The sequence below is a fragment of the Citrus sinensis genome, chromosome 8 (genome assembly GCF_022201045.2).
Source record: "Citrus sinensis cultivar Valencia sweet orange chromosome 8, DVS_A1.0, whole genome shotgun sequence".
In the NCBI taxonomy this organism is placed as follows: Eukaryota; Viridiplantae; Streptophyta; class Magnoliopsida; order Sapindales; family Rutaceae; genus Citrus; species Citrus sinensis.
The window spans coordinates 19,680,125-19,699,625 of NC_068563.1; the positions used below are offsets into that span (position 1 = coordinate 19,680,125).

Consider the following 19,501-nt stretch of genomic DNA (forward strand, 5'->3'; position numbering starts at 1 on the left):
ATTTAAATAATTATTGATCTCTATAGACACGACCCTGCTCAATCACTATACACAATTTATTTAGAGTATGTATTTATTTTTGTTGGCTTCGACAACCATCAGCCTGCCTACGGACATGTTTTTTAAGCACTTATGCTAAGCTCAAGTTTTAACTAAAAAGTCAGGCTTGGCTATAAGGGTTGGGAGATACTTAACAAATAAAAGAGAAATTTTTTTATTTCAACAATTTTTTTTTAATATTTATTTAATCAGTCCATATAATATATTGAAAGTTGTAAATCCTTTAAGCCCAATTTTTAAAACCTAATCTTATAAAAATAAAATTTTATGAACTATAAATTTATAAAACATAATAAAAAAATAAAAAATGTAAAACATAACATCTAGGCGCTTGGATGAATAAGCCAACTAGGTTTTGCCATCCCAAATTTAAAAATAATATTAATTAATTAATAAATCACTTTGTTATCTTTTAGGTTTAGATCACATGATTATTATTATTATTATTACTACTACTATTATTACTATTACTAAATTGATTGCAATAGGCATTACAATCACATATTTATTAGAAATGTAAAAATCTAGAAATCTACAAACTCGAACTCATGCCCTCAACCTTCAATTTATCTTATTACAAGCCCATATTTAATGTATGGGTTATGAGAATCCAGAATCAAAATCATTGATTTTGTGTACTTGCGAAAATAAAAAGAGGGATGAAAATGAAAATAGTGGGCCTGAAATTAAATTGAAAATATAGAACAATGAGAATCAATTTATCATTCCTTACAACTTACCATCTTACCCTAATGAAATTTCATACTTTCATTTTTGTCCTCAATTAAATTATTATCATCATCATCATCATTATTTTTATTGTTGCTCTTATGATTAGCATTATCATTATCATTGTTATTATTGATTTCAATATTATTTTTTTATTATTATTATTATAATCATCATCGTCATTACTTTTATTATTATTGTTGTTGTTGTTACAAGAATAATAGTTATTATTATTATTAATAGTAATTTTTAATAATAATAATCACAATTATTATAAAATATGATAGTAAAAATGACAATAATTAACTATGGATGTTTTAACAACTAAACACAATTCATTCCTATTCAAATATAAAGTAAACACATCAATAAGAATATAACTCATTCTGATTCTTAGAAGTAAACAACGTAATGTTGTATGTGTTTATAATGAATTAGAATTATTAATATTGATGTTGGGAATCAGATTATTGATATTATTTACTTATAAAATGAAAAAGGATAATGAGAATGAAAACTGTAGATCCCACATGTATTGACATAGTTTTATCAACAATTTTGATTGATGTAGGTTTATTTTATCATGTCAAAACCTAATGAAATGTTACCAAAATGGCTTGAAATTTTTATATCTAGTGCATTTACATGTCTATTAACATTTCAAAAAATTTCAATATCCTGATTGGTATTAAATTTTGAATAAATTCTGAAACTCAGAGTTTCTTATAAGAATTATAGTTTCTGTCATTTTGATTTAAGTCATAAAAATAATAGTCAAATTTATCATTGTAGTGTTTTTGAAATACAATTTGAATGTGCTGTAATAGTTAAAATATTCCTAATTCTCACATGCCCAATGGTTAGGTCGTGAGAATTATAACGTAAGTAAATTTCCTATTCTCTTGTCTTCTTTTAATTGTAAAATATTGCTTTGAGTACAAAATTGGATATAAGTTATGTTTTTTAATTTTTTTGGCTCCAGTTTTTTGTTGTGTAAATGGGAAAGGAAAACTTGTACTAAGTCAACTTTTAAGAGATTTAAAATTAAAGGGTCCTTACCCCATGCTACCATTAAAATAGTTTCCTTAGGGTTCGTTTAGTATGCTGGATTGGATTGGATTGGATCGGATCGAATTGGATAAGATAAGATTTGATTAGATAATATTGAATTACATATAGTACTATGTTGTGTTTGGTGTAATATTGGATTGTACTATAAATAATCGTGTCTTATATTATAATATTACAATTTACAAGTTGTTGTTGTTATTATAAACTAAAATTTTGTATTATTAATTATACAAATCAACCTTAATGATATTAATGAAATATAAATCAGAATTTAAATAATTTATGATATTTTTATTATTTTTATTCAATAATCTATTATTTTATAAAAAAAATAGATTTTTGAATATAAATTTAATAATTAATTTATAATGTAAATTTGAAATTATAAAAATATTTAATAATTAAATAAATTAAAATATAATTTTAATTTAATGTGAAATTAATAATGATTTTTAGTATAATTTATTATTTGCATTATTAAAATCAATATTTTTTATTACATTTATCACATATTACTATAATTTTAATATTTATAAATTATTATGTTTAATTGAGTTATCAATATAATCCAATACTAACTAATCCCATAGCGCCCCTGGGATAATTTCCTTTACAAAATTGAGATTAGCTTGTGGATCCAGGATAATTAAATCCTAATAGTGTGTTTGCTTGACAAAATATAATTTGGAAATGTGAATAAAATGTGTGGATCCCACATAATTTGAGAATAAGAAATGAGAATCTGATTCACATGGGGGGTTGGGATTGAGATTTCCATTCCCTGAACTGACTTTTGTATTCCTCTAATTTTTTCATATTTCTCGAATTATACTCGTTCAAATCACAATTAATTTTATTATTTTAAATGTCATTATTATTATTATTATTATTATTATTATTATTATTAAATTTTATTAACTTTATTATTATTATTATTATTAATTATTGTTATTATTATTTTTATTAATATTATCATTATTAACATTTATTATTATTAATTTTATTTTTAATTAGTATCATTTTTATTATAATATTTATACATGTATCTAGTTAATGAAAATTACATTATTTAATACTATGGGTATTTTGATAAATTAATTTTCATTTTCATTCCTCGTTCCCATTTATTTTGCCGAGTAAACACATCAATGACATTTCAACACATTCTCATTTTCATTTATTTTTGCCAAGTAAACATTGAAATCTCATTATTATTCCAGTTCATTCCTATTTCGAGCCGGTTCCCATTCTACCACATTCTCATTCCATGAAGTAAACGCACCATAATACTCTTGAAAGCTCAAAACATGAGACTAGGATAAATTTTAAAAAAAAGAGTCCAATTCCCACTTTTAATCCTCCAACCAAACACACCCTTTAGTGTTTTCGCTTGAGGCTTTAATGAAGAGTCGGCCTAACATTGCCGTTAAAAAATTTATATAACTAGCAGCATTTGGTGTTACCCAACCTGAATTGGATGCATGCGTATGTTTACATGTATTATTTGCTTCAAACAATATCCCCACTCTATTAACTAGTCTTTTATTGAAACAGAACCTCCTTCAAAACACATAGAAGAGCACCGGCTTGAATTTCTTCAATTTGCTTTAACTATATTTTAATACGCAAGGCATAATTTCAACTTGCATTTCCAGTGCACTCTGTTGTTGTAGTTTACTTCGATTTTGCATTTTTCTACTTCATGAATAATTTAAAATCGTGATTTAAACCACTCATCTCTTTGCATCAAGCTGTCTAAGTGTTTGGGTGCATTTACAGTTTGATTTTGTTTGGAAATGGAATAATGCATCTACACATGAAATGCCTATAATATATATTTTTTTCATGTGATTAGGTAGTAGTTACTTCAGCTCAATTATTTTCTTTTATTGAAATCTTCATTTTTTTTTATTGTGCTTAAAATTCTTATCTTTTTCGCTCCAGTGTTATACAGACAAGTGCAGTATGGAAGTTATTTGATTCCGGGACATTTTTGGATGCTTAAGGTTATATAAATGTTTAACATGTGAGCATTAATAGAAGATGTTAATGTCAATTCTTTTTACTTAAAATATTTTGCTCGTGGTAAGCTTCTTTGATAAAAAAAATAGTAAAATGCTTGTTAAACTTTTTTTTTTTAATTTTTCATGGTGCTATAATTCAGGTCTGCATATAAAGGATTTGCAGATGCAACGTTTAAGGGCATGGTGAACAAATGAAGAGGAAAGAATAAAAGAGTGGTGGTGATCGGAGGAGGGATTAATTGCTGGCCTCTCACTACTAAGACTCTACAAGTGATTTACTGCTAGAATTTTAGCGGACTTTGGTTTTTGGTACAAGAATTTTGCTGCCGGTGGTTACTTATATTAGGATATTTTGGAAAATATAGTGTTGAAACAGTTATGAATACTTTAATGATATAGTTTGGATCGTTAGATGAATATTGTAGTTTGAATACATATAAATTTCATTTTCTTATTTATTGGATTTTCTTTATTATATGTATTATATTTTATATTTGTTTTAGAACAACAAATTTTATTTATAAAATCAAATTTGAACAATTTGAGAATTTGTATCGTTATAAATATATTAATTCATAATAAATAAATATTAATAAAACAATAGTAATAATATTTTGAGATAAATTTTCATCGAAAAATATTAATTTTCGCATATGTGAAAATTTAAATAATACTGATTTCCTATTAAACAGTGTGAGTGTGACATATATATAACTATTAAAAACTATCATAAATTCATAACAAGAAAAATTTTATTATAAATGAGGGATATTGACATTAACGACAAATAGATTGTCTGTCATATACCCCTTTTATAACAATTATTTCTCATCATCTATTGTTTGTTTCATAATGGTGAAAAATGGAAATAAGAAATGAGAACTTGAATCTATTGGCAAGAGAATTGAAGTAGGGTGGGAATCATGTTCTTATTTCTTGAACTCAATATTTTATCCCTACCCAAATTTCATAATTCTAGTTTTATCTCCAATTAAAATTTTATTATTTTATTATTTTATTATCATCATTATTATCATTATTCTTGTTATCGTTGCTAATAATAATGATATTAAAAATAGTGAAAATAATAAGGATAATGAAAATACTACTAATAATAATAACAACAACTATAACTACGATGAGGAAGATGATGATGATGATGATATTATTATTATTATTATTATTATTATTATTATTATTATTATTATTACTAAACATAAAGTTTTGAATAATAATAATCATAATAATTATAACAAAATAATAATAAAAATGACATTGATTAACTGGGGATATTTAGTAACTTGAAATAATCTATTCTAATTATAAGACAAAGCGAACACGTTTATACAAATACATTCATTTCGATTTTGATTTTAGAATTCAAATAAATAGTTTATTGTGATCTCTGTTCCTCACTCACATTTCAATCCATCCTAATTTTTGCTTATTCTAATTACTCATTGGTAAACCCCGCCGTTAATACTCAATAGCATCGGGTCGATTACTTACTCATTTCTAATTTCGTGCCGAATTGCCTGGGGTAACGATCAAAACAGATGGCTGGATGGCACGTGTTAGCTAGCTGATTTTCGTGTTCACACATGATGGGAGCCTAAGGACTAAGCATTTAATGATGCTTAACAATGAAGTAACCATTAATTCGACTTCTATCCATTGAATACATTTTATGGATTTAGTTGAGCGAAGGTGAATATGTTCTGCATTTTATGTAGGGATGACAATGAGATAGATATGAGTTGGATCTATTATGTTTTAGATTTAAATTCATAATAAAAATTAAGATTCATATCTGATCTAGATCCATCATGAATTCATATTTTTCACTTCATATCCAGATCTAAAAAAGAAATAAATATATATATCTTATCTAAATCTGAAAAAAATTAAAATTTAAATCTGTTCTAGATCTGTCATGAATTCTAAAACTCAAAAATAAAAAAGTAATAATTTTTTAGAATGAAAATTGAAGGCTAAAATGTATTGATAATAAATAAATTATATAATTTTTCTCAAAAATATAATAAATATTGTAGCTTATACTTTTACACCAAAACAATAAATAAGAAAGATTATAAAATATAATTCAAAAGTAATTGTATGGGTAAGATCAATCTAATATTCTATTGTCTCCTTCATCATTTTAATATCCACGACACACCTACCCTCATTCCTACACTATTAGATAATGACATATAAATTAAATATTATTTATATTAAGTCCTTTATTATTTTTATTATGACCATATTTGACGATATAAATGAATAATTATATTTCTTAAAAATTATTTGGCCAATATAATAAAAAAAATTGTCAGGTTGTATTACTTGGCTTGCAATTTGAATATTGCATGTACATGTTTTGGGCCTGGCTGACCTTTAAATTTACAAAATTAACCTGTAAGTTTTGAGAGTTTAAATGCATGGTAAATACCACTAATATGCTATGAATAAAATTTATTATCATTATAATTCCACAATTGTTAAGAAACGTTTAAAATAAAATAAAATTAAAAGATGAGTAGATATAGATATGGATTTAGATATTAAGATAAATTCAGACTTGCTCCAGATCCATCTTAGATCCACACATCGATATCCAAATCCAATCCAAATTCATTTTAAACCGATCCAAATCTGATCCGATTGGATTTGGATCACGTGGATCTTAGGTCATATCCAATCCATTATCATCCCTAATTTTATGACTAGTCTAGTAAGAGATAGTAAAGTTGTGATTGAGATGAGTTTTCGATTTTTTTTTTAATTCTATCTACCAAAATAATCAATAAATAATGAAGAATTAAAAGATGATAAATAATTGTCATTGTTGACATATGCTGTATATTTTTAATTACAAAATATAATGCTATAGATATGTAATAAAAAATATATATATATTGAGACCAGCCGACATAATTTCACCGCCACCCAAACTGCTACTTCTACATTGAGAAGTAATTTTTTTTTTTTTTTTTTGTTTAGGGAGAAATCTGCTGCAACATAGGGAGAATAAAGTCCCTCATGCATGAGGGAGTTTGTGTTGTCATTATGCTACGTGGCCCGGTGATGATAATATGTTGTCCCGAAGCTAAGAATAGGTAGGATCTCAATTTGAATTCTAATTAGTGTGACATTCATTTATTAGACAATATAATACTAATTTTATTAGTAATAAAAATTACTATCCTATGGATGGGTAACACATATAGTTGGGATATAAATTAAAATCAAAATATTGGAATGTCTAACACTATTATAAAGATAATTAAAAAATTCAGCAATCATAAGTTAAGCAAACAGAAAGATAAAAGAAAAGTAAAATAAATAGGAGAGGCGTCGAGGTGGGAAAAAAGAAAAAGGGGCAAAATTTAAAATTTTAATTTATTATTTTGTTGATATAGTTATATTATAATAAAAAATTTATTAGGACTAATCTAAATTAATTCTGTTATAAAATAATCCAGATTTTTATTCTCGCATAAGAAAATATCTATTGATTAATATTCAGGTAGGGACTCGAATCTCTATCCTTAAAATTATGTTTAGGTGATAAGAATCATTTTATTTAAACCTGTAGTAAACTATGCTTTCTTCACTTACTCCCTAGCCATGCTTATGATATTATATTTTAAGACCAATTTTTAAAATTTTTAAACTGTTTTGTTTATTTTAAAGGGTGTTCAAATTAATTTTAAGCACAAAATAACACAACCAAAACTACAAGTATTGCAAAGGAAACAAGGATTTTTATACATGGTGGCTTAGCCGTTAATACCAAACCCTCTTTTTATATTTCCAAACTCCAAAGTCTCTTGACCTTGACATCTAGTGGAAATAATAGTCAAAAGTAAACTTGTATTATTTTTCAGAATAAAGGTAAAATATTTTTTTAAGGGAAATTTACACTAATAGCCATAAAAATTTTGGCTTTTTCCATCTTAACCCCCCGAAATAAGTTTCTATCAACATTAGCCATGAAAGAACCTTTGAGACCAAAATACCCCTCTCTCTCATTTCTCTCCCAACACTCTCTTTCACCCATCTCTCCCAACCGAAGAAACTCCCATCATCGGCGGCAACAACATCTCTCGTCGGCGGCGGCTCCATCTCTCATCGGTGTCCGATCTACCATCTACAACCTTCAACAAAACTTAGGTTAGCCATTTTACTCATTTTCATTAATTTAAAATGAAATTTTAGAATAATAATGATTGTAGTTTGAGAATAATGGTGGTGGTGTTTGTGGTGGTTGTTTTGGGAGTATGTTGATTTGGGGATTTGTTTTGGGTGTGAGGGCGCGCGCGCGCCGTGCTGTCGCACCAAATCGGTGCGACAGGCAGCTGGCGTACCAAATCGGTGGGATAGGCAGCTGTCGCACCAAATTACAGTATTTTTTTTTACTTTATTTTCAAGTGAATTTATTTATTTTTGTTGTAAATGCAATGTAACAATGTTATAAATATTATAGATACATGACGAAATCAGAATCGTCTGATATCGAAGTAGGCAGGATGTATTTTCGTTATGCCAATCACTTTCCGGGTTGAATTTTGAGCATGTGTAATTTATCTTCGGTCGTAAAAACCATCGACGAAAAATTAATAAAGCGGTAGTTGAATATGTTCAAGAATGATATATTTGGGCATTTCTTGGAGTGTCGAAGTTTTCCATTTGGTGGAGTAATTTTGCACAATTTTTTATTGAGGCAAGTGGCCCATGAAGAAGATAGCCGTGAGGATCAGTTATGGTTTCAAATTGGTGAGCATTTGATTCGCTTGTCAATTGTAGAATGGTGTCTGGTTACTGGACTTTCATATGGTGTTGATACCGAACCAAGAGATAACAAAACAGTGGATAGGCTACGAAAAACGTATTTTTGTGGTGTGCATCGTAAGATCAATGTTAAGGAATTCGATGCATTTTTTAAGGAATTGAAATTCGAGGAAATGGATGATATGGACGCATTAAAGATTGCGCTCTTTATTTTGCGGACAGAGTACTAAATGTAAGAAAAAATCACTGTCAAATCAATTTCGATTGGCTTAACAAAGTTGATGATATACAGTACTTCCGAAACCGTCCATGGGGTCTTGTGTCGTGGGAAATGGTATACGATAGTCTTGACAATGCACTGTTCGAGAAAGACGAGAAATTTAAGACGACTCGGTTGAAAAACCCAGATCACAACATTGAAAAGTACAATCTTTACGGCTTTACGTCCGGGGTTCAGGTGCGTTGTTTTTTTTGTTTATTAATAAGTTTTATAGTATTAAATATTTGATAGATGTTTTAATAGGTTTTTCACTTTGGTTGTTGCAGGCTTGGATTTACGAAGCGATCGGAGGTTTTCTGTCAACATGGGTTGTGAAAACAAAGAAGAAGATTTCCCACATCGTGCAATGGAAGCCCATGGCGTCTTCGAGAATCAACTTTGCTGAGGTTTATTCGTTTTTCAACGACAAATCTCGTCTTGTAAGTAATATGTATTAGTTATTTTTTAAACTTTACTAAATTTAAGTTATGTATACTTACTTAAAATTTTCAATTGAATTTATGGCAGGGAGACGTTTTACAATCCCTTGAGCCAAATTCAAAGGAGAGTAGCAGAAAATATTGGCTCACTGTGAAGGATTACATGCCAAGCATTCCAGACTCGGTTCATAATAGGGGTGGCAAATTTTTCCGGACCCGGCCCGGACCCGGACAAACCCGGATTATCCGGTATGGGTTCAACCCGCACCGGATGCATTAACAATGCGGATCCAGGTTGTAATTTTTTAAACCCGGATATATTCCGGGTCGGGTCCAGGTTTAGGTGAACCCAGATCTCCGGAACCCGGACCCGGACTACCATTTATTTATTTATTAATTTTTATTACTAACTAAAAAATATATAAGCATTAAACAATAAATTGGGCAAGAAAAAAAAAAGCAAACAAGACAAACCCGCAAAACCCTAAAGCAAAACAAAACAATTGCACCAGCCGCCACCTTGTTGAGGGGAGGGAGGAACATAAGCAAAACAAAACAATCCCTCAATCTTTATCAGTTCATCTCTCAATCTTCATCTCCATCTCTCAATCTTCATCTCCATCTTCATCTCACTCATTCCCAGCGACCACCTCAAACCTCATCTCCCTCATCCCTAGCTACTGCCACCTCAATCTTCGTCTTCTTCATCCCCAACGACCAAGTTCATCAATACATCATCAATTAAATCATCTCAATTCATCATCCATTATTATCAAAAACCCAGCTCCACCATCATCAAATTCGGTCTCATCTCTCTCCAAAGAGCAAGCTTTGCTGCTAGTTGCTAACCCCTTCTTGCCGGCAATCATATTTTTCACTGGCCCATCACCGCCTTAGCTGCGAACTGAAATTTTCTTTTGTTTCTCTGTATTTCTCTTTTAATTTTTTGCTTTTGCTTAATTTCGGTAATTATTAATTTTTTTTCTTGTTGTTAATAGCCAAACGCAGCATCTTAGCACATAATATCCATATAATTGTAAATTTTATTATTGAAGTAAGCAAATTTGGTTGTGATCCCATGAATTCCTCCTATTGTTTTTTGCTTCTGTAATTCCAAAGAACCAAAAAGTGGCAAGTATTAAATCTATCTTCATCCAACTACCGAGTTTAAAACCAGCAATCCGAAAATCTGGATTTTTTCGGGTTGAACCCGGACCGGACCCGGAGCGAAATAATCCGGGTTTATATCCGGATCCGGGAGCGTAAATTGTCATCCGGGTTCGGAACCGGAAACGTTAAACCCGGACCCGGACCCGGACCCAAATTTTGCCATCCCTAGTTCATAAGGTCGGTTATAAATCTAAGTACTATAAATTTTTAATCGAAATTTTTGACTTTTCATTAATTAATTTTAAATGATACTCTATACAGCACCAACCCTCAATCAACGAGATGCCGTCAGTTTCAAGGCAATCAGACGAGCATGATGACATACCAAACCCAACACCAGAGCAGCGTCATGACACTTCTGAGGATGAGGTGGCTGTTGATGACCACCAGGAGTAGACAGACAACTCTGATGACGCACATAATTCTGAGGTTATAAATAATATACGATATTCTTCTTTTATTAATCATTATTGTTTTACTGTTATTCTAAAGTTTTACTTATTTTCTTTTGTAATAGTCGAGGACGAAGCAGTCTAATGATTACGTGCGACAATGGCTGGATAAGATTGATCGTAACGTGTATGAATTGAAGCCGGATTTAAAAGATTTTAAAGAAACCGTGGTTGGCTTTATCGACACATTTTCTAAACGTCCAAATAAGGATTTTCCCACTGCACGCTTGTATGCGGTGTGCAAAATTAAATTTAATAATTATGTTCATTTAACTTTTAATTTAATAGTTGTTTAATATGTTTATCTTGACGAATGGACAGGCCCCGGATGACTATGGAGTGTATACTAACGTGGGCAATCAAAATCTTTCTACGCCCACGTCATTGTATAGTTTCTACGAGGATGTTAGTGGGGAGAGGGTGCAGGTGTTCACTGAGGTGCCTCTGCCGTTAGTAAGTTCGGCCGCGCGTACATACTGTCGTATGTTTATAACAGTCCTTACATGATTCCTCCACTCAGGCGAGGAAAGAATGCCCGACCTATACCTCGACCCCAAATCATGGAGCATGCGATTGACATGAATACGACTGTAGATATAAATCCACTGAGAGGATTGGGGGATTCTAGTCTGTTTGCTGAGTTTGATCGATGGTTTGCTGGTGATATGACAATGGTTCGGAGAGTCCAGTACCCGCAGTCATTCTTTCAAATACTTTTGGGTTTAGCTTCGATAGGATGGCTAGGCGAGGAGGTAATTATATTTTCGAAGTTCTCTGAGTGTTGTGGATTTGTGTATCAATCTTTTCTTTTAAATCGTAATTTTCTGTTCCTCTACAGCATATTCACGAGTATTTTCGCTTGATTAGCTAGAAATAACGGCAGTATCCGAATGTCTTAGTTCAACGTGTCACACATACTGACACATTTTTTTGGGTAACGTGCCGACAAAACTTATAAATACCATTTTTTTAATTATCGCCTTTAAGTTTTGTTAATTTATACATTTCTTGGTTATCTATGTATTATGTGTTGTTGAATCAGTTATGGAACAATGGGGATTGTGCGATCGATTCATTAGTATTCAACGACCGCTTGAATTACTATCTTTGTGGCCGACAATACATAATGTCCAAATCAATGACGGATGTCGATATGGTATGTATTTTATTGCATTTCATATACAAGTTGTTGCTTTTTCTTGGTTGTTTATCAATTTTATATATAACGAACATGTTTTTCAATTTTTATATACAGTTACTCATCCCTGTTAACTTGGACGGCTCACATTGGGTACTGGCACGAGTAGACTTTCGGAAAAACAAAGTCTGGATTTATGACTCATTACTCACATGTCGCGAGGACAAAAGATACAAGTTGAAATTCAAGCCACTTGAAGTTATCCTCCCTCGATGGTTGGAATATGTTGGGTTCTACAACATCCGACCTGAGTTGCGGAGTGCCGACCCCTGGAAAGTTATTGCAGTTAAGAGTGCGCTACAACAAGTGCCCGGAACTGACGATTGCGGAGTTTTGTATTGAAGGCTACGATGTATTTAATGTTCGGGCTTAAATTAGATTTTAACGCTAGTCATGTCGAGTACTTTAGAAAGAAGATTGCGGTTGACATATTTAATGATGATATTGTATTGTAAACCGCTTGTAGTAATTTGAATGTTGAAACTTGAATTTTTATTCTAATTTGCGCACTTAAGTTTATATAATTTCAATGCTCACATTTAAATATTTAAAATAAAATAAAATTTCATGACATATAAGTGTACAATACACAAAAACCAATAATAGTTTTAACCAATGAATCATTGAAACAATACAACTAACTTCGAGTCGACGCAATGGGATTCTTACATCGCTTACGATTATGGCCTAGCTCATGACACCGCTCGCATCTTACAGTCTGCCGGTTAACGCCCTCACCAGCCGAGGGTATTATGAGCTCCTTACAACTGCCAGGTGGTGGTGCCTCAACTAGTAGGTATACTTGCATCTCCTGAATTTCATCTGGAACTTCCCAATCAGCCACATCGCCAACTGACTCCACTGGTTGTGCATAAGCCATCGCCAACCATTCTGTAGTGTAAAAGTCCGAGCAAAGGTTAATAAAATCAACCTGGTGTGTTAGACACGCCGCAATTGCATGAGCACATACAAGCTGATCAAGCTTAAACACTCTGCAGGAGCAAGTTTTCTTTTGCAAGTCAACCAAACCTTCCTTAAGCCTACCACCTATAACTTGAAATCGATGCGGAGACATCGACCGAACTATCATTCTTTCAGCTATAGTTCTCCTCTCAGTGATTATTTCATCCGCCTATGTTGTTAGCCGAGTACTCATTGATTCAGCCACAATTTTTCTATTATAAAACCATTGCTGCAATGTTTTCCTAAAGTGATCAACAAGATGAGTAATAAGAAATTTTCGTGGTTCCCTCATGAAAGAATTAACACTCTCCGCGATATTTGTGGTAAGTATACTGTACCTCATACCTTCAAACTGAGACCTTGCCCAATTACACGTACCGACATTATTTTCTAGGTAATCAGCCGCACCCGAGTGGATCATCTACAACCCTTCAAGTTGTCTCTTAAACTCCTCGTGGCCATATGCTTTTGCTGCATTAATAAAGGCAGGCTCAAATTCATCCCAAAGAGCTTTGGACATTCTAAACTGTGACTTAATGTTACCTTTCAAGTAGTAAAAACAAACGCCATGAGTTGTATTGTGAAATACTTTAAGAACGACTCTCCTTATGGCAGTGCATCGATTAGAGATAATTACCAACTTAGATCTATCGCCAATCACTCCGTGTAACTTCATCATAAACCATTTCCAAGCATCATTATTTTCGGAATCCATAATCCCAATGGCTAACGGATACAATTGATTGTTTCTATCAAGACATGTTGCCACGAACATGCTTCCACGATATAACCCCTTGAGATGAGTACCATCTACAGTAATGACAGGCCGAATGTACTGCATAAAACCCTTGATGGAAGATCTGAGTGCTACAAAATAGTACAAGAAATTACCATCTCCATCCTGCTCGAGGTGAGTGACTGTACCCTCATTCGCTGTAGTTAGTACGTGAGAGTATTTAAGGAGCAAGTGGTATGACTCTGCAGGGTTGCCTCGAACTATTTCAAGATCAACTTCTCTTGCCCGATATGCCTGCTGGTATGTTAACTGAACACCGTATTCTTGTTGCATATATGCTTTTATATCATTCTGAGTATAAATTCTCTTGTCTTGAATATATTTTTCTGCGATAATATGACCGACAACCCGGCTTCTTACTTAATGACGTCCATCAACCAATACCTCATTATGACAAGTGTGTACATTATCAATTCTTCGCACCACCCAAGGAACATTTTGCTCGTTCGAACTTCTAGTTGCTCGAATACGTCATTTACATGATTCCGAATAACAGTGAGCCTCGAAACGTGTCGTTGTAGACCGTGCAATCTTGAAATCAAACTTATCCCTAAAGGCAACCTTGCGTAGTTGTAATATAAACTCATTCTTCTCAGAAAATAGCTTATCCACACTGATATCATCTGAGTCACAACTGCTAACAAAGCTTGGAGCAAGACTTGTGAGGGGGTCAATTCTCCTTCTCGATCGAACTATAGGAGGAATAAGTCAATTGCCTTTGTTATTCACATGAATATTGTCTTCACACTCATCCTCATGCTGAAACGACGGAATATTTGAAGGACCGGCTTCTCTATCATCACTATCATTATTGAAATGAGTGCCCCTCATACTATTAGAAGGTTCTGTACAAGCATTATCCCCCTCTGTCTCATCATGAAGATCATCATTGTCCCGAAAATTATTATTGTGATACGGAGAATACCGTTGGTCCAACGACGTTGTTATTGGAAATATCGTTGCTCCAACATCCTGTAACGTAATGCTGTTATCATCAATGTTGTCATAATTGTTGTGGATTGGAGAGCAATATTACTGCAGCGATATTGTCTTTGGCAACACCTCTTCTTCATTATCGAGGCCAGACATATTTGCTCTAAACGAAGTTTCTGTATCGACATGTGGCTCAATACCTTTCCTCGGAACTCGAGGTGATGTGGTCACGAATATAGGAATGTATCCAAAATTGACTACATTGGATGCCATATGCAACACAACCCTCACCATTTCATCATCAAATATATTCATGGGCAGTGCACATATACGATATAATGTGTTACTAGACCTCAAAGTTGTCTTCATTGTGATACTATATTCATTAGGGTTTATTTGTAACACCTCGTATACTCTTGTCAATAACTGATCAAACAGATAATTTTTTCCAACCAAAAAAGCTCGATTTTTACCATTCACATACTCCATACGGCCATCCTCTAATGTCTCCCACCAACCATCGTAACACAATTCAAGTACAACTGAATCCATTAAGCCTGAAATTATAAAAAAATAAATTATTTGAGCCCTATCAAATTAATATAGTTTTAATGAATCTGCCTCTCCGTGTGACAGGCTGCCTGCAGCACCAAGTTTTGGTGTGACAGGTTCCCTGTCGCGTGAAGCTTCGTGCGACAGGCAGCCTGTCGCCAGATTCACCCACGACTCGCAGTTCACTGAAACTCTCGAGCAATTTGAGAAAATAACTTATACCACTATGTGATGCCGATTAGTGTTGGATCTGGATAGATTATGATCGGATTTCACTTTTATCGTTATCTTTTGCCGTCGTCGTTGGTTGATGATTCAAGAGTGGAAAGCTGCCTTTGGTTTGACGAAAGGGGAGAAAGAAAATTCGCTTTTGGTTTGTAAAGAAAGGTAATTTGGGTAGAAAAGCGTGTGTTTGGCTAATGTTGATAGAAAAAAATTAAGAGGGTTAATTATGAAAATAGTAAAAGTTTTATGGTTATTTTCATAAATTTCCCATTTTTTAACCTAAAGGAATTAAATATAAAGAAATAAAATAGGAAGACCTCGGGTCAACTACATTTCCATCTATTACTCTTTTTTTTTTATTTCTTTAGGTAAACTTTTAGGGAACCGACTGCCTTCCAGTGGGGGGAAGATACCCCTTATTTTGTCGTCATTTGCAACAGCCGTATGATATCTGGGCACATGATCTAATGCCTCCAGTTTGATAGCTTTAATTATGTTTTAAATTGGCAACCGGTTAAGACGGGTTACGTGGTACTTTAGGGTTTTAACAAATGTTCGTGCAATTTGAGGCAGCAAAAAAACTGAAAATAACAGCAGAGTTGGCCATATTGGCTGTGAATTATCTACGTTGGTGAGTTGAATAACAGAACCTGTTAGAAATTTCCGATAATTTTGTATGTAATGATTAGGTTAATATTATGAATATAGAGAAGTGGCAAGATAATTGCACCTATAAGTATAGCAGTGGCAATTAGTTATTTGAAAATACAAAATCATCAAATTTGGAAATTGTTATTTGTAATGAATGCAATTCGTTTGCTTTGAGCTTAGACGAAGTAGAAAATCGAAAGTGATGTTCAAACCAAAAAGATAATGTGTAACTTTGTCCAAGAATGAAGGTAGGTCAAAGTGAAAAGCAGAAAGCATGCAATATAGAGATTACTAAGGAAACTGTAGTAGATACCAACGTTGCAGAAAGAAGTAGAAAAGAAAGGAACTTTGGATTCATCAGCTTTTTGTAACTTAAAGGTTGCTTATGTTACAAGAGGTCTCTCATATAAATTCCATGAGAACTCAATGACTTCCAACTTCTCAAGAACTTGAATCGATGTCAATCGCCGACTTACCCTTTACATAGAAACCAACAATGCATCCCAGTCAATCATTGTCTATCACTTGCCTATGCAAATTTCAAAGGCCAGGATACACGGGAGCCATAATAAATTTCAACAAAAAATCTCCCGTACCTGTACTTACTCATAATTAACTCCCTTCAAATTTTCACAAATCTTCACACTTATCCTTTGCAACATCATTATACACTGAAATGTTCATTACAAGCAAACCAGTTAAAATTTTACGAAGTAACACAAATGAATTACAATAGTAAAATGCTAATTTGCACAACTGTTTTCCTATTTCTTCCCCACATGACAGATTTTGATCAGCTTCTTATAAAAAATTCCCATGTGGGTTCGAACTTCATTCAACTGTCACGAAATGCCAGATAATTCCCTATACAACAGGACGCTATCAGCAGCATTATTCGTCAATTGGGGATGATTAAATTCATTATGAGGCATGACAATAACCTGGCTCATACTTTGATCTCCTTCAACAATGGAGCCCTAGTTGCTCTCCTGCTGTGCAAGGAATTTGTCTACAGATAGACCTTTTGCATTGACAGCTTATGAAAATCCACAGTTACAAATCTAAAACAATGCCTACCAACAAAAAGCAGTGTCATTTCACCATTCAGTTTTATTTTATAGTGATACAGATTAACAAAGATCTCAATGGACAAGGTAAAGCGGTTAAACAGATTAAGTATGACAATGCAACCCATTATAAAGGCATTTTCTATATTCTTTCCATAAAACACATTGTCCTACATATAACATAATGCATACCTTAGCAACCAAACTCCTTCAAATCTTTTTGCTCTTCCAATTAAAATAATGAAATGCAAATGACTAAATAGCTTTCTCAAAAACTATATTTTAATTATCTTTTGACTAATAACATATGCACTCGCGACTCAAGAAATAGATAACCAAAAAACATGATAGACTAAGATAAAAAGCAACAGTATTCATTAAGGCATTAAGAAAGCAACCATAAGTATAACGAAAGTGAAAGGTCGTATCATGCATTACAATATTGCTGCAATGCAATCTACGTACACAAAGATGACATTTGTACCCAAGCATGCAGCAAATACGCTTGCAGGTCAGATCTCTCCAGTGGATCACCAACCTATGCACTACTTTTTCCGTAGAGACATACCTCTTCAACCAAAATAAAGACATTGCCTTCTAATAATGACCAAGCCACGACATAAACTGACATAAGAAAACTTCAATCTGCAAATGCACAATCAAAACTTCCTTTGTAATGACATATTTTAGTACGTACAGACTAAACAGAAGTCCAATGATGGGAATAATAATAGAACAACGCAATGAATCATCTAATTACAAATCCATTATCACCTTTTGCGACTCCAACTATATTGCAATGTTTAGTTGCTTCATCCTAGAAATGGCGGAACCTTCCTGTCTGCAAATGCAAATATTGGTATAAAGTCGTGACATTTTATGCATGTCTATCAACATACTTATAGGATAAATGCATACCTTTAACTATGGAGAGAAGACAATCAGTGTCTTCAACTACTTCTCCATTTCCTGATAACAGAAATTAATAGGTTATAGTATAAGTAACCAGCAGAATAAGCCAAATAGCACAAGAGCAACAGAGAGAAAAGCATTTCTGCCACCCACCAGCTGATAGACTGAATAAGGACACGTCATAATTATTACAATGTCTAACCATTCAGTCAGCTAAAATAATTTATTGAACGTTGTATCCCACTCTATGCTTAAATGAATAGAAAAATATATGTAAGTATTCACCATACAAATGCATCATGGTAGGAACATTAGTCCAAAGGGAACAACTACAGGGAAGTGACCTCAAGTGATGATAAATCAATCATACTTAAATGAGGATGTGTTAATGCATAAGCAATTGCCAAACAATATGTCTTTATGGCAACGAGATTTCATAAATTCAATTTCCAACAGAATAAACAACAAAAACTCGTTTGTCAAATTTCCTACGCAACAACCTTCTCTATCTTAAAGGAAACAGACAAAGAATCAATAGAAACATACTAAACCTAAGCAGAATGAAGCTTACGATTAAACTCTTCATACAGTCTATAACATGCAAAACCATTTACAACATCACCCAGAAGAACCATAATCGGCGCCCAACATAAATCCCAAATATTTACCTTTTAGTTCATGTAATCGGCGTCCAAACGCGGCCGATCGATCACCGAATTTGGGTTGTTGGCATGGATATGGCACTGTTTTTACCACAATGCCACAGTCACAGCCGACGCAGTGCTTCCAATTGATGCGCACACTTTTCGAATTAACATTATTTTTTTTTCTTATTTGGTTAGTCACACTGTTTTTACCGGCCACACCATTTATATTATTTTATTACCTGTCCATTTTTCAGTCATTGGATTTCACTACTCTTCAATCCGATGGCCAGAGCAAAAGACGACAAAATAATAGGTACTTTCCAACCGGTGGAAGGTAGTTTTGGCCAACTTTAAGTTACTCTTTTGCTAATTGACCGCTTGTTATCTTTAAAATTCTCAAAATATTTCTATTTCTGTTCAAAAGATAAAAAATAAAATAAAGGTAGGCTAATGATTTTTTTTCTTTTATTTTTTTGTCTTCTTAAAAAAAATAGAGAATAAATTAATATTTTTAAAAGTAACATAGTGATTTAAAAATGGTCAATTTATAAGGGGTAA

At 32.6% G+C, this 19,501-nt stretch overlaps 2 long non-coding RNA genes across 6 annotated transcripts in view; both read right to left on the bottom strand.

Moving 5' to 3' along the window:
* LOC127899155 (uncharacterized) overlaps positions 1–19,501 on the bottom strand; it is a 93,245-nt gene that overhangs the window by 26,767 nt on the left and 46,977 nt on the right. The window lies entirely within an intron of this gene.
* Positions 16,696–19,130, bottom strand: LOC127899154 (uncharacterized). Of its 5 annotated transcripts, none has more exons than XR_008051086.1 (5): positions 18,965–19,130; positions 18,303–18,353; positions 18,159–18,225; positions 17,953–18,029; positions 16,696–17,390 (listed from the first exon to the last, which is right to left on the bottom strand). It is a non-coding gene; the product is annotated as an uncharacterized LOC127899154 (long non-coding RNA). The 5 variants fall into 5 exon arrangements; XR_008051084.1 differs by having other exon boundaries at positions 17,869–18,029; XR_008051083.1 differs by having other exon boundaries at positions 17,850–18,029.